We start from the raw sequence: 16311 nt of genomic DNA on the forward strand, positions 1-16311 counted from the left end.
CCTGGGCCACTCCCGGTTTTCAGACTAGTCCAGATCAGCACAGGTGCTAAAGACAGCTAGTTACTAAGTTTTAAGACTAAGAGTAACCACTGGACAAGCAGGAATTTATTTTTGTGTTTATACTTGAGTTTCAGGCTGGATTTTTTTCGTTACTGAACAATAAAGACAGAAGTAGGCCTGTTTAAAAGTTGCTTCCATGTCCCCCTCTGACTGCTGTTTTGCCACTATTAGGTTCTACTGAGCCAATCTCCAATAAGTATTTGTATACTGAATTACACATCAGTAGTAAAACAATATGATATGTAGCTCAGAGTTCAGGTTTAGATATACCAATGACCCAGAAATAAATCAGATACTTACCACTATTTGGATTTTAGTTACTTTATCTGAAATTATATTTTTCATTCTTTATCTTTCAGCTCATATTCCTATTATAATTGTCCAGAACATAAAAATCCATATTGAGCTTTCCATATGTCTCAGCTGGTCAACAAACTAATGGAAACGGATACCACTAAAAAGGCTTACAACATATGGCACAGTTGGTAGCGCCAAGCACTGAAGGCTTATCTGTCTGTAGGTATGTGCAAGCCCAGACATACATTAATTTCTGAGTTACTGAACTGTATAGTTTACAGCTGTAATGAATGGAATTTCTAACAGCTGACTAAATCATATGCTTTCTTGTAAGCATTGAAAATCTCAGCTGGGGCCTGTACGGAGTCAAAGCATTTACTCATATTTGTGCTGTATACCACATACGGTAGGTAGAAAAATATATATGAGACCATTTATTAATCACACACTAAGCAGATAATCCTTAATACACTTACATTTCAATAAATGCACATGGTGTTATCCCAGTACCTGTGATGTAACAGCATAAACATACGTCATCAAAGGTAATGCACTTAGTGACATCATAGAGGAACATAGAGGAACAATAAAAATTATGTTCCAGTACAGGAATAATACATACAGCAGGGACACAGTAAACCATTATGGAGTTCCATCTGTTGAAATAAGGGTCCATTCAGTTTTTTACACCTTCTTCAATCTTTAATAGGCAAAACTATGTTAACCTCTTGAATATTGGGCCCCTTTAGTGTCTGTGCCCCATAGTAGCTGCTATGTCTGCTACCCTGCCAGTTTTGCCCACAGTGGCAGCAGGTTTAGGGTTAATTACAGAGTTGTATTTATATTTTTATTTACCTCACTTCCAGCCAATAGTAAGTTTACTTTATGGCGGGGTTTACCCACTATTTTGGTCAATATTTTTAGGCAAAACATGGGTTAAAAACAGAAAAATCTAAACATCTTTCCATTCCAGCTTTTCTCTGTGTCTGTTCCACTCCTGGTTTTGGCTAAAATTACTGAATGAAATACTGACCCAAATATTGTGTGTGTACAGTAATCCTTTCAAACAGTTCTAATGATTTTTGCATTCTACACCTTTCAGCACTCATCGGTCACATTCTGTAACTTATTGTTTCTCCAAGATGTTTCTACATCACCATGGGCAACTCTAGTAATGTATCCATTGCACTGTTGAATGTAACTGAGCTATTTGGTATGATAATTTTTACTACCGTTTGTGATAGTTGCATGCATGACTGTATACAAAGGGTGCAGTTGAAATTGCGAACATTTCACAAATTATTTTAGGGATGTAGTAAGAAAAAAAAAATTTAAATATCGTATTTATCGGGGTATACCACGCACCGGCCTATAACACGCACCCTCATTTTACCAAGGATATTTGGGTAAAAAAAGTTTTTTACCCAAATATCCATGGTAAAATGAGGGTGCGTGTGTACGCGTGTATACCCCGATACATCCCCAGGAAAGGCAGGGGGAGAGAGGCCGTCGCTGCCCGCTTCTCTCCCCCTGCCTTTCCTGGGGTCTAGAGCGCTGCTGCCGGCCCTTCTCTCCCCCTGGTTACCGGCGCCGCTGCTCGTTCTGTCCCCCTGACTATCGGTGCCGGCGCCCCATTGCCGGCGCCGATAGCCAGGGGGAGAGAAGCGGCGCCGACAGCCAGGGGGAGAGAAGGGGCAGCGGCACCCATTGCCGGCGCCGCTGCCCCGTTGCCTCCCCCCATCCCCGGTGGCATAATTACCTGAGTCGGGTCCGCGCTGCTCCAGGCCTCCGGCGTGCGTCCCCTGCGTCGTTGCTATGCACGGCGCGCCGCACTGACGTCATGCGCCGCGCCGTTCAGCGCATAGCAACGACGCCGGGGACGCACGCCGGAGGCCTGGAGCAGCGCGGACCCGACTCAGGTAATTATGCCACCGGGGATGGGGGGAGGCAACGGGGCAGCGGCGCCGGCAATGGGTGCCGCTGCCCCTTCTCTCCCCCTGGCTGTCGGCGCCGCTTCTCTCCCCCTGGCTATCGGCGCTGGCAATGGGGCGCCGGCACCGATAGTCAGGGGGACAGAACGGGCAGCAGCGCCGATAGCTAGGGGGAGAGAAGGGCCGACAGCAGCGCTCTAGACCCCAGGAAAGGCAGGGGGAGAGAAGCGGGCAGCGACGGCCTCTCTCCCCCTGCCTTTCCTGGGGGTGTATCGGCGTATAACACGCACACAGACTTTAGGCTAAAAATTTTAGCCTAAAAAGTGCGTGTTATACGCCGATAAATACGGTAAATAAAATATATATATATATATATAAAAAGAAAAAAATGATACATGTATGTGTGTATATATATATATATATATATATATATATATATATGTATATATATATATATATATATATATATATATACATACATACACACTCAAACAATATATTGCACAGTCATTATCACTGTTTCAAAAAGGCAGCTATTGTGGGGTGCTATATCCACACAGTGATTTTTCACATTCTTAATCACTTATCTCTTTGATTTGAGGCCTTAAGCAGTTATCGTCTTTTGAGAAACTTTTTCACATGATGAGTAGCAGAACCTAAGCATTTCCTCACATTTGATTTATCAGGGATCTCATTGCATCTCTATTTCATAGAATCTTTCATCTCTGGTGATGCTTTTGTGTACATTCACCCATTTGGTCCAAGAGTTTTTAATTAGCAGGAGACTGCATAAGGGTTTCCTCCTAGCATTCTCCCAGCCCTCTGGCAGGGAGCATTTGGTAGGTATTCACATTGATGCGGCTGCACTGCGGCGGTTATTGTTACTGTGATGCTTTGTCTGTGGGGTGGCCCGGAGCCAGGGGCTTGGTCGGGCAGCAGTGGGGCTGTCTGGCCACTGGGTCGCTCCCGCTGTGAGCATGGTGTTGCATTGGTGGTGGCCGCCGCCCGGCGCTACGCCAATTTTGGGTTATGGACCCACTCTAAATAGGTGGCCTTGACGTGGTGAGTGGGATTGTACTTTTTGATCAAAATGTATATTAACAACCTGTTCGTTTTTTGAATTTATGCTGAGAAGCAAGTAGATCAAAATACAAATTGTTGATGTGTGGCTGTACTTCTCTCTCTGCTAAGTTTCCACTTGTTTTTTCTTACACTTAAAAAAACACCAGAAAAACTGCCACAGGTTTTTCCTATGGTTTGGCAGTTTTTCCTGGCGTTTTTTCTGTTGTTTTTGCCTTTGAGTGGAAATTGCATTTTTGGCCCTTTTGGCTTTTTTTTTCTTTTGTTGGGTACAAAAAAAAAAAAAAAAAAGAAAGAAAGATTAAGTAGGAATGGGGGCGGCCGCTCTTCTATGGTCCCCTGCACTGACGTATTTATACACCTATTCATATTTCCCACAGAGAGTTGTAATTGGCTGGAACCATCTGGCCGGGGCGATCTGTCAATTAGTACATTAGTACAGGTACTACTACTCCCATCATGAATTTTTTTATAGTGAAATTTTAATAAATTTTTTATAAAGAGTGGGGATTGGCCGGATGGTTGCAGCCAATCCCTGCTCTCAGCGGGAAATATGAATTAGTGATGCTCTATTTATATCACTGGCCGGTTGGAGTATAGTGCAGAGATGCGATCGCTGTACAGAGCTGCTCCGCATCTCTTTAATAGATTGGACGATCGCATTGGATGTCAGGAGTGACACGCGCTGTGATCTTTCCTTAACTGCAGGTACTACTACTCCCAACATGGAGCACACTCTGCTCCATGCTGGGAGCTGTAGTTCCTTGCATTTATAGACAGATCGAAGCGAGTGTCACTTCTGACATCCGATATGATCGTCCTGTATTATGTATAGATGCGGGCGGCCGCTTTTCTAAGGTCCCCTGCACTGACGTATTTATACACCTATTCATATTTCCCACAGAGAGTTGTAATTGGCTGGAACCATCTGGCCGGGGTGATCTGTCAATTAGTACAGGTACTACTACTCCCATCATGAAACAGTGTGTTCCATGCTGGGAGTAGTAGTACTACCTAAAAAAGGTTAAAAAAAAAAAAAGTCAAAACACGCACACACTAAATTTTTATTATTGTCAGCTACTAGTGCCCTGCCCGCACACATAAATTGATCCCTGTTTAAAAATTTATATAAATTTCGTTATAAAAAAGATACATTTCCTTAAATACAATTTTTTCCATCACTACTGTATCTTTTTTAGTATTTTTTTTACGGTATCCTAGGAAATGTTATTAAAAATGGTATCTCCATCACTTTTTTGGATCCCTAAAGTCCAAAAAAGAATAAAAAACTCCAGCAAAAATGCCAAAGTTAAAACCCACATGGCGTTTTTCCTGGCATTTTTTCACTCCCAAAGAAGTCTCAACAAGAGGTTGTTTTTGAAAAACTGCCAAGGAGCCAAAAATAGCTGAAAAATGCCAAAAGGATTAAAAAAATCGCCAAGTGGATATGGCATTTTGCAGTTCCCTATTGACTTGCAGCTAACATCTGGCTGCAGCTTTATTTTTACGCAAAAAAAGCCATGCAGCAGAATGGGCGTTTTTATTGGCATTTTTTGCACACAAAAAAAACAAGTGGAAACCTAGCCTAAGGATAGGGTTTCACAGTTTTTTATGGTATCTTTTTTTTTTTTTTTTTAAACTGCATCCTCAATTTTGTTCCAAAAGTATATTTAAAAGGAATGGAAAATAAAAAGAAAGGCCTCATACTTCTACTTCTTACTGGATCCACTTTTGAGTTTGGCTCAAAAACAGCAGTGGCAGTTTTACAAAAAAATGCCATAAAAAAAACCTATGTGGAAACCTAGCCTAACAGTGTTTAATGCTGTGTCCCCCTCAAAATAACTCAATGCTTTGCCATTAAAGGGGTACTCCGGTGAAAACCTTTTTTCTTTTAAATCAATTGGTGCCAGAAAGTTAAACATATTTGTAAATTACTTCTATTAAAAATCTTAATTCTTCCAGTACTTATTAGCTGCTGAATGCTACAGAGGAAATTCCTTTCTTTTTGGAACACTGATGACATCGCGAGCACAGTGCTTTCTGCTGACATCTCTGTCCATTTTAGCAACCATGCATAGCAGATGCATAGAAGATGTATGCTAAGGGCAGCATGGTGGCTCAGTGGTTAGCACTGCTGCCTTGCAGTGCTGGGGCCTTGGGTTCAAATCCCACTAAGGACAACAATAAATAAAGAGTTATTATTATTATACAGTAATGACATCAGCAAAGGGCACTGTGCTCGTGATGTCATCAGAGAGAATTCCAAAAAGAAAAGAATTTCCTATGTAGTATTCAGCAGCTAATAAGTACAGGAAGGATTAAGATTTTTTAATAGAAGTAATTTACAAATCTGTTTAACTTTCTGGCACCAGTTGATTTAAAAGAAAAAAGGTTTTCACCGGAGTACCCCTTTAACGTCTAAACCTTGGAAACAAAAGTGAGTGATGATGGAACATTGAATTTTTTTTCCAAAAAGGTTTATGCCAATGAGGTAAAAAGCCATTTGTACCAAGGAATTTAGCCTGTTTTAGAGAATCTAGCAATTTTTTCCTGTTTAACCCCTTAAGGACTCAAGGCGCACCCGTACGTCCTGAGTCTGCTCCCGCTTGCGGCACTGATCGCAGTGCCACGTGCTATTAACCCTCGCGGCGTTCAAAGTTGATCGCTGCGTCTAAAGTGAAAGTAAACTAATGCCGGTTAACTCAGGGGGCTGTTTGGGATCGCTGCGGCGAAATCACTGCATCCCGAACAGCTGTAGGAAAGCAGGAGTGTCCCCTTACCTGCCTCCTGTTGTCTGATCGCCGAATGACTGCTCAGTGCCTGAGATCCAGGCATGAGCAGTCAAGCGGTAGAATCATTGATCAATGGTTTCCGATGAGAAACCATTGATCAAGGTAAAAGATCAGTATGTGCAGTGTTATAGCCCCTATGGGAGCTATAACATTGCAAAAAAAAAAGTGAAAAAAAAAAGTTAATAAAGATCATTTAACCCCTTCCCTAATAAAAGTTTGAATCACCCCTCTTTTCCTATTTAAAAAAAAGTGTAAATAAAAATAAGCATATGTGGTTTCGCTGCGTGCGTAAATGTCTGAATTATGAAAATATATAATTAATTAAACCACACGGTCAATGTCATATGCGCAAATAAATTCCAAAGGCCAAAATAGCGTATTTTTGGTCACTTTTTATATAATGAAAAAATGAATAAAAAGCGTTCAAGAAGTCCGATCAATACAAAAATTTGATCGCTAAAAACTTCAGATCACAGCACAAAAAATTGGCCCATACCACCCCATACGCAGAAAGATAAAAAAAAGTTTTAGGGGTCAGAAGATGACAATTTTAAACGTATACATTTTCCTGCATGTAGTTATGATTTTTTTCAGAAATAAGACAAAATCAAACCTACATAAGTAGGGTATCATTTTAACTGTATGGACCTACAGAATAAAGAGAAGGTGTCACTTAAACCAAAAAATGTACTGTGTAGAAACGGAAGCCCCCAAAAGTTACAAAATGTTTTTTTTTCTAAAAATAAAAAAAAATTTGCACAATGATTTTTTTTTCCATTTCGCTGTAGATTTTTGGGTAAAAGGACTGATGTCATTACAAAGTAGAATTGGTGGTGCAAAAAATAAGCCATCATATGGATTTTTAGGTGCAAAATTGAAAGACTTAGGATTTTTTAAAAGTAAGGAGGAAAAAACGAAAGGGCAAAAACGGAAAAACCCTGAGTCCTTAACCCCTTAAGGACCAAGGACGTACCGGTACGTCCTTGGTCCTGCTCTTCTGATATAACGCGGGGTTACACAGTAACCCCGCGTCATATCATGGCGGGCCCGGCGTCATAGTGAAGCCGGGACCCGCCTCTAATAGCGCGCAGCGCCGATCGCGCGCCGCGCGCTATTAACCCTTTAGCCGCGCGCTCAGAGCTGAGCCGCGCGGCTAAAAGTGAAAGTGAAAGTTCCCGGCTAGCTCAGTCGGGCTGTTCAGGATAGCCGCGGCTAATCGCGGCATCCCGAACAGCTGACAGGACAGCGGGAGGGCCCCTTCCTGCCTCCTCGCTGTCCGATCGCCGAATGACTGCTCAGTGCCTGAGATCCAGGCATGAGCAGTCATGCGGCAGAATCGTTGATCACTGGTTTCTTATGAGAAACCAGTGATCAACATAGAAGATCAGTGTGTTCAGTGTTATAGGTCCCTATGGGACCTATAACACTGCAAAAAAAAAGTGAAAAAAAAAAGTGAATAAAGATCATTTAACTCCTCCCCTATTAAAAGTTTGAATCACCCCCCTTTTCCAATAATAAAAAAAACACAGTGTAAATAAAAATAAACATATATGGTATCACCGCGTGCGGAAATGTCCGAATTATAAAAATATATAATTAATTAAACCGCTCGGTCAATGGCGTGCGCGCAAAAAAATTCCAAAGTCCAAAATAGTGCATTTTTGGTCACTTTTTATATCATTTAAAAATGAATAAAAAGCGATAAATAAGTCCTATCAATGCAAAAATGGTACCGTTAAAAACTTCAGATCACGGCGCAAAAAATGAGCCCTCATACCGCCCCATACACGGAAAAATAAAAAAGTTATAGGGGTCAGAAGATGACAATTTTAAACGTATTAATTTTCCTTCATGTAGTTATGATTTTTTCCAGAAGTCTGACAAAATCAAACCTATATAAGTAGGGTATCATTTTAATCGTATGGACCTACAGAATAAATATCAGGTGTCATTTTTACCGAAAAATGTACTATGTAGAAACGGAAGCCCCCAAAAGTTACAAAACAGCGTTTTTTTTTCAATTTTGTCGCACAATGATTTTTTTTCCCGCTTCACCATAGATTTTTGGGCAAAATGACTGATGTCATTACAAAGTAGAATTGGTGGCGCAAAAAATAAGCCATCATATGGATTTTTAGGTGCAAATTTGAAAGAGTTATGATTTTTTAAAGACAAGGAGCAAAAAACGAAAATGCAAAAACGGAAAAAACCCCGGTCCTTAAGGGGTTAAGGGGTTAATATTTGCCTGTTTCTATTTGCTACCGATGAGCAGGTTGCAGGGGCCACAGTGCATGTTTGAGGACTACGGCCTCTTCATATCCTACTAAGCACAGCTTTGTGCGTTCGGTAGTGGGTTGAGCTGCAATACCAGATACTGCCACTACCGACTGTATGGAGCAGTGTTCACATGATTTGGAGCCCCATTTCCCAAAAGATAAGCAATTAAAATAAAAGTTCCGGAAACCCCTGCTCTGTAAATTAGTATTGCATACCATACCTTGTATGGGGATCCCCAAAATCAGAGTTACTATGCTCAGGTAGGGTCCCCAGGTGGGACAGCCCCTAGTTGCCTCTCTTCTACTCTCATTTTATAATGTTTCTATGTACATATTTAATAATGTATATTTAATATAATGCATATTAGTATTTACCTTGTTTGGCGTCGCAGGACCTTCGGTCATGTAACCGTGTTGATTCCTCTATGGTATGTTGGAGGTCCTTGGGTCACATGCTACCCATCATTCTATGTGAAGGTGATTGACAGAAGTATTGGACCAATTAGCTCTAGTCCAGCCACTGCCCATATAAAGGAGCTGTAGCCAATTATCGCTCTCTTGGGTTGTTGCTCTCGTGGATGCCGGACTAGCAGGATGGATCTGCGCAACTTTCAAAGACACGCTAGGCAAGAAAACCTACCGGCCTCAGCCTAAACTAAACCGTGAGTTCTAAACTAATCCTCGCTAAAGCTAGCGTGACCACTGGACTGCACTGGACTCTAAAACGCTTAAGGTCCCAACCACTGTCAATCTCTAAGAGACTTTGCATGTATACAGACTGTTCAGCAAACTCTCCGGTTGTGGACATTCAATTATTCTATACCTCCCTATCGCTCTTGTGAAGTGTGGCGGTAGGACAAGCATCAGCCCTCACCCTGGCGTCACGAATAGAAAGGGTTAACCAGGCACCCTTTAGTCAGCTACACCCCATATACTCTACTTCCCCAGGCTATCACAATATTATGACAGACATAAAGAGTAATACATTCTTACATTGATGACTAGATGACTGACTTACACATTTTGGTTTTCAGTTACCAGCCATTTGCATTCCAAATCCAAAGAACAGCTATTAACCCTTGAACATGTAGTGTATCAAAGGTAAGAGTAGAATAAGATCTTGGGGTAAAACTATGATGGCAGACAGAGTAGAACCCAAAAACTAAAAAAAATATCTAACCTATAACAATACTATAACTGTTTGCATCCTTACCTCTAAGCAAACAGAATCCATCCAATAAAATCAACCATGCGCATCCTATGATGTTTCAAAAAAATTTCCAGAGAAAATGGTATAGATATCTGGCATGATGAAGAATTCAGAAAAGAAACCAACAGAAATTTTAACTTAATTAAACTCAAACTAAAATATTCTATTGACATAAGTGTTTAGACCCTTTACTTACTACTTAGTTGATGTAACGTCCAGCTGCTTACCTTACTCACTCAGCTCCCCTTCTTTGTTGCAGGCTCCGGAGTTCCTCTGCTGTACTGTCACAGGCAGTGACAGTTTCTGGGGAACCCCGTAAGGGCCATGATCATGCACGTAACATCTCTTTAAAGGTTTGTGACCATTCCCTGATTCCAGTCCTACTGCAATCCCTGCCAAGCACTGCCTAAATAACATTGCTACACTCATTCCTTGATGCTTAAAGGATAAGTATCATGAAGAAAAACTTTGGATAGGGGATACATTTTAGATTGCTGAGGGTCCGAGCGCTGGGGACCCCCGCAATCTCCTGTTTGGAGCCCTGATTCTACAGCACAGGAGCACGTCAAGACCCCCGCCTGAAGCAGAGGCCACCACGCCCCCTTCATAAAGCTCCATGAGAGAGCCGAAGATTGCTATACAGCTCTCCCATAGAGCTTTATGGAGGGGGTGTGGCGGGGGTCGTGGCTCGCTCCTGTGAAGTAGAACCAGGCCCCAGCGCTTGGACCCCAATCCTTTAGATAAGGGATACTTTTTTCTTCATGATACTTATCCTTTAAATAAGAAATAAAGTTCTCTCAGCTCACCTCCTCCACGGTCTGCAAGGACTTGAGCCCGGCCAGGCTTTAGACTTGTAGGTAAATGAAGAAAGGTAGTCCAGCAGTCCCTTGAAACGTAGATCCTTTATTTCACTTTTCTTTAAAAATACAGAGCACACACCATCCACCTTCACCTGGTCAGCAAACAACTCCTATGGACGCGTTTCGAACGCATGCGCGTTCTTGATCACCACACCACCTGTGTGTTCCTCACCTCTTAAATACCAAGTTCAAGAGGGAGGAGCACTTGCTTCAAGAAGACTTATATAAAACACCATTCGTGTACCTTAAAACTTCTTACAAAAACAGGTAACTATTAAAACTTACTATTGCATGAAAAAAGAATAATGAATAGAACGGAGGAAAATCTTTGTTGTCTGTTTCTGCTCGGTGTATTTGTGAATCAACCAGTAAGGTTATATGTGTTCTACACAGCAGAATCAGTAACAATCGCATTGTGTGTACTGGTTCTGAGAAATCCATGTAATTTCATTCTCAAAAATTCCACTGAATAAAATATTTTTAATAATGCAACATTAATTCCTTCCGTATGTTCAGACCGTGCGGTCACAAAAACCGGTACTTGCAATCACATACAATCCATATTTTAAAAACATTCGTGGCTTAATTTACAAAAACCTGTACCTTCTAAAGGAAGATGAGATCTTGGCAGGTCTTTTGGCACAAGGAGTGGCTGTAGTGCCGAAAAAAGCTTGCAATTTAAAAGATAGTCTATCCCCGAGCCTAGTCATTTCAGAAACGCAATGTGTGAACACATGGTTAACCCCTTAAGGACCAAGGACGTACCGGTACGTCCTTGGTCCTGCTCTTCTGATATAACGCGGGGTTACACAGTAACCCCGTGTCATATCATGGCGGGCCTGGCGTCATAGTGAAGCCGGGACCCGCCTCTAATAGCGCGCAGCGCCGATCGCGGCGCTGCACGCTATTAACCCTTTAGCCGCGCGCTCAAAGCTGAGCCGCGCGGCTAAAAGTGAAAGTGAAAGTTCCCGGCTAGCTCAGTCGGGCTGTTCGGGATAGCCGTGGCTAATCGCGGCATCCCGAACAGCTGACAGGACAGTGGGAGGGCCCCTTCCTGCCTCCTCGCTGTCCGATCGCCGAATGACTGCTCAGTGCCTGAGATCCAGGCATGAGCAGTCATGCGGCAGAATCGTTGATCACTGGTTTCTTATGAGAAACCAGTGATCAACATAGAAGATCAGTGTGTGCAGTGTTATAGGTCCCTATGGGACCTATAACACTGCAAAAAAAAAGTGAAAAAAAAAGTGAAAAAAAAAAGTGAATAAAGATCATTTAACTCCTCCCCTATTAAAAGTTTGAATCACCCCCCTTTTCCAATAAAAAAAAAACACAGTGTAAATAAAAATAAAAATAAACATATGTGGTATCACCGCGTGCGGAAATGTCCGAATTATAAAAATATATAATTAATTAAACCGCTCGGTCAATGGCGTGCGCGCAAAAAAATTCCAAAGTCCAAAATAGTGCATTTTTGGTCACTTTTTATATCATTTAAAAATCAATAAGTCCTATCAATGCAAAAATGGTACCGTTAAAAACTTCAGATCACGGCGCAAAAAATGAGCCCTCATACCGCCCCATACACGGAAAAATAAAAAAGTTATAGGGGTCAGAAGATGACAATTTTAAACGTATTAATTTTCCTGCATGTAGTTATGATTTTTTCCAGAAGTCCGACAAAATCAAACCTATATAAGTAGGGTATCATTTTAATCATATGGACCTACAGAATACATATCAGGTGTCATTTTTACCGAAAAATGTACTACGTAGAAACGGAAGCCCCCAAAAGTTACAAAACAGCGTTTTTTTTTTCAATTTTGTCGCACAATGATTTTTTTTCCCGCTTCACCATAGATTTTTGGGCAAAATGACTGACGTCATTACAAAGTAGAATTGGTGGCGCAAAAAATAAGCCATCATATGGATTTTTAGGTGTAAATTTGAAAGAGTTATGATTTTTTAAAGGCAAGGAGCAAAAAACGAAAATGCAAAAACGGAAAAACCTCCGGTCCTTAAGGGGTTAAGTAACAAAGGTTTCTTCAAGTGTGGAGCAAATCGGTGCAAACTATGGGATGTTGCTAAGGTGTGCAAAGATTTTGCTGATAGTACAGAAAACCATAGATATGACATCAAACAGTACATCAATTGCAATACGACAAATGTCGTATATGCAATTGAATGCACTGCCTGTAATTTAAAATATGTGGGATGCACTTCACGTCCATTAAAAATCAGGATCCGCGAGCACTTATATGACGCGGTCAAAGTGGAAAGTAATAGAAACAAATCGGGTGCATCCACACATTTTGCACAGGCACATAATGGAAACATAAATAATTTCATAGCATATGGCATTGAGAAGGTGAAGAAACCCATAAGAGGTGGTGACATACAAAGAAAATTGTTCAACCGTGAAGCCTTCTGGCAGTACACTCTACGTACCAGAATACCGCACGGTCTGAACATACGGAAGGAATTAATGTTGCATTATTAAAAATATTTTATTCAGTGGAATTTTTGAGAATGAAATTACATGGATTTCTCAGAACCAGTACACACAATGCGATTGTTACTGATTCTGCTGTCGGTGTAGAACACGTATAACCTTACTGGTTGATTCACAAATACACCGAGCAGAAACAGACAACAAAGATTTTCCTCCGTTCTATTCATTATTCTTTTTTCATGCAATAGTAAGTTTTAATAGTTACCTGTTTTTGTAAGAAGTTTTAAGGTACACGAATGGTGTTTTATATAAGTCTTCTTGAAGCAAGTGCTCCTCCCTCTTGAACTTGGTATTTAAGAGGTAAGGAACACACAGGTGGTGTGGTGATCAAGAACGCGCATGCGTTCGAAACGCGTCCATAGGAGTTGTTTGCTGACCAGGTGAAGGTGGATGGTGTGTGCTCTGTATTTTTAAAGAAAAGTGAAATAAAGGATCTACGTTTCAAGGGACTGCTGGACTACCTTTCTTCATTTACTTATCCTTTAAGCAACATTGCAGTTTACTACAGCAAAAGTGTTTGTCTGCATTGTTTCTAAGCTTGTTTCCTGACTCAGTCTCTGCCTGATCCTCCTGTACCTCATTGTCCTCCTGTGTATAATCTAGACTGTCAACCATGCCTCTGTATTCTGAGCTAGCTAACACCACATGGCTGTATCTGAGATACTCAACTCTGTGAAAACACCAACTTAGCACTTCTATATCAGACTCTGTTTTCTGCCCTTTTACCATCCACATCATTAGCTCATTCCTCCTGCCTGTATTCCTGATGCTTGGCATCGGGGCATTCTGGTCTGCCTGGCCAGCTGCCACTCAACCAGGATCCCTCTTGCAGTAGCAACCTCGTTACTTTGCTGCAACCAAAGTCCACCTTTTGCATCCTGGAGCGGGATAAAGAGTAAAAACCAGAGGAATACTTAGACTTTGCTCCCAACTTTGTTCCAAAGCCAAACCGGTAAGTGACACAGTGGGTCTACACCTGTTGAGGCTTAACAGTTAAAGTATCTTTGGCAGTGATTATAGCCTCCTTTCATCTTGTGTATGATGACACAAGGTTTTCAAAACTGTATTTGGGGATTTTCTGCCATTCGTCTCTGAAGATCCTCTCAAGCTCTGTAAAGTTGGATGGGCCATTTTAAGGTCTCTCCAGAGATGTTTGATTGAGTTCAAATTAGGGCTCTGGCTGGGCCCTCAAGGACATTCACAGAGTTGACCCAAACCACTCCTGTGTTGTCTTGGCTGTGGGCTTTGGGTCATTGTCTTGTTGGAAGTTGAACTTTCAGCACAGTCATAGGTCCAGAGCACTCTAGGTTAATATTTATTATGAATATAACTGTATTCATTCAGCTTTTCCTTAACCAGGACCAATCTCACTGTCACAGCGGCTGAAAAACACCCCCACATCATGATTTTGCCATGCCATGCTTCACTGTAGGGATGGTACAGGGCAGATAATGAGCACAGTCTCACAGTCCTTTACATACCATTTTGCAAACTCAAGGTGGGCGTTCTTGTGTCTTTTGCAGAGGAGAGGCTTTTTTTCTGGCTACTATGACATAAAGCCAAGATAGGTATAGTGGTATAGTGCTACAGTAAGCATTGACCTTCTGGAAGTTTCTACAATCTGCACACAGATTTGGTGCTCAGCCAGAGTGACCATTGGCTTCTTGGTCACCTCTGTTACCAGCAAGGCCCTGTTCCCAGATTACTTCATTTGATGGGGCAGCCAGCTCTAGGGAGAGTCCTGGTTGTTTCGAACTTCTTCCCTTTAAGAATTCTGGAGGCCACTGTGCTCTTGGGAACTTTCAGTGCAGCACATATTTTTGTTCCATTGGCAAATCTGTGACTCTGAACAATCCTTTTTCTGAGCTGTACATGCAGTTCTTTCTACCTCATGGCTTTGTTTTTGCTCTCATATGCATTGTCAGCTCTGAGACCATATGTAGACAAGGCTGTGTCTGTCCTGATCAAAGGAAATGGGAGGCCAGAGCTACAGAAAGTTTCATGACAAGTATCATATCAAAGGGTCTGAATATTTATGTCCATGGTAAATTTTAGTTTTTCCTTTTTAATAAATTTGCAAAAGCATCTAAAATCCATTTTTACACTCCCATTATGGGGCATTGAGTGCAGAATAATGAGAGATAAACATATTTTTTATTTTGACACAAGGCCGCAACATAACAAAATGTAAAAAAAGTGAAAGGGTCTGATGACTTTTCAAATGCATTGAACAAAGAATGTCTCTCATTCTGGAGGTTGCATACTTCATTATAAACAATAAACACATTTCATCGATCTAATAGGCACTTTGCAATGCATACCTGTCTCTTTACTAGTGTTGAGTGCGATGATTTCACGAATATTTCGAATATAGTGATATATATTTGTAATGATGAATATTCTTTTTTTTTATGTAAATATTTATGCGAATATCAGCACTTCCAGACTGGACACTGATGCCTCCCTTCTTTTAGGTAAGATATAATTGCGCATGTGCACTATGCAAATTTCATTACGAATTTTCGCATGAAAAAAAAAGAGAACGTACATAGCGAATATGCGAATTTCGCGAACCTAAGACGAATATTCGTCCATATATTCACAAAATATTGCGAATTCGATTATGGCCCCTGCCGCTCCTCACTACTCTTAAAGGGGTAGTCCAGTGGTGAAAAACTTATCTCCTATCCTAAAGATAGGGGATAAGTTTGAGATCGCGGGGGGTCCGACCGCTGGGGCCCCCTGCGATCTCTCTGTACTTGGCCCCGGCTCTCCGCCGAGATAGCGGGTGTCGACCCCCGCACGATGCGGCGGCCAACACGCCCCCTCAATGCATCTCAATGGCAGAGCCGGAGATTGCCGAAGGCAGCGCTTCGGCTCTGCCATAGAGTTGTATTGAGGGGGCGTGTCGGCCGCCGCCTTGTGCGGAGGTCGACACGCCCCCTTCCCGCGGGCTGTTGGGGCTCCGTACAGGAGATCGCAGGGGGCCCCGGCGGTCGGACCCCCCGCGATCTGCAACTTATCCCCTATCCTTAGGATAGGGGATAAGTTGCTCACCAATGAGTCACCACTGGACTACTCCTTTAACGAAACTTCTAACAAATTATAGTGACATGTCAGAAGTTTTGATCAGTGGGGATTACTAAAATAAATAGTAACAGCACTCAGCTAAATGTTTAGCTGTTTCTATTAAAGGGGTATGCCACTGGAAAACATTTTTTTTTTTAAATCAACTGGTGCTAGAAAGTTAAACAGATTTGTAAATTAAGAAATATTAGAAAGGCTCTTATCTCCCA

At 41.7% G+C, this 16311-nt stretch overlaps 1 long non-coding RNA gene across 2 annotated transcripts in view; it reads left to right on the top strand.

The window, feature by feature from the left end:
* The window catches only part of LOC130355649 (uncharacterized), a 47792-nt gene that overhangs the window by 8656 nt on the left and 22825 nt on the right, over window positions 1-16311 (top strand). For both annotated transcript variants that reach the window (XR_008888606.1, XR_008888607.1), the window contains exon 3: window positions 420-580. This is a non-coding gene — a long non-coding RNA (uncharacterized LOC130355649). The remainder of the gene's footprint in view (window positions 1-419; window positions 581-16311) is intronic.

The sequence above is a fragment of the Hyla sarda genome, chromosome 2, assembly GCF_029499605.1.
Source record: "Hyla sarda isolate aHylSar1 chromosome 2, aHylSar1.hap1, whole genome shotgun sequence".
Classification (NCBI taxonomy): Eukaryota; Metazoa; Chordata; class Amphibia; order Anura; family Hylidae; genus Hyla; species Hyla sarda.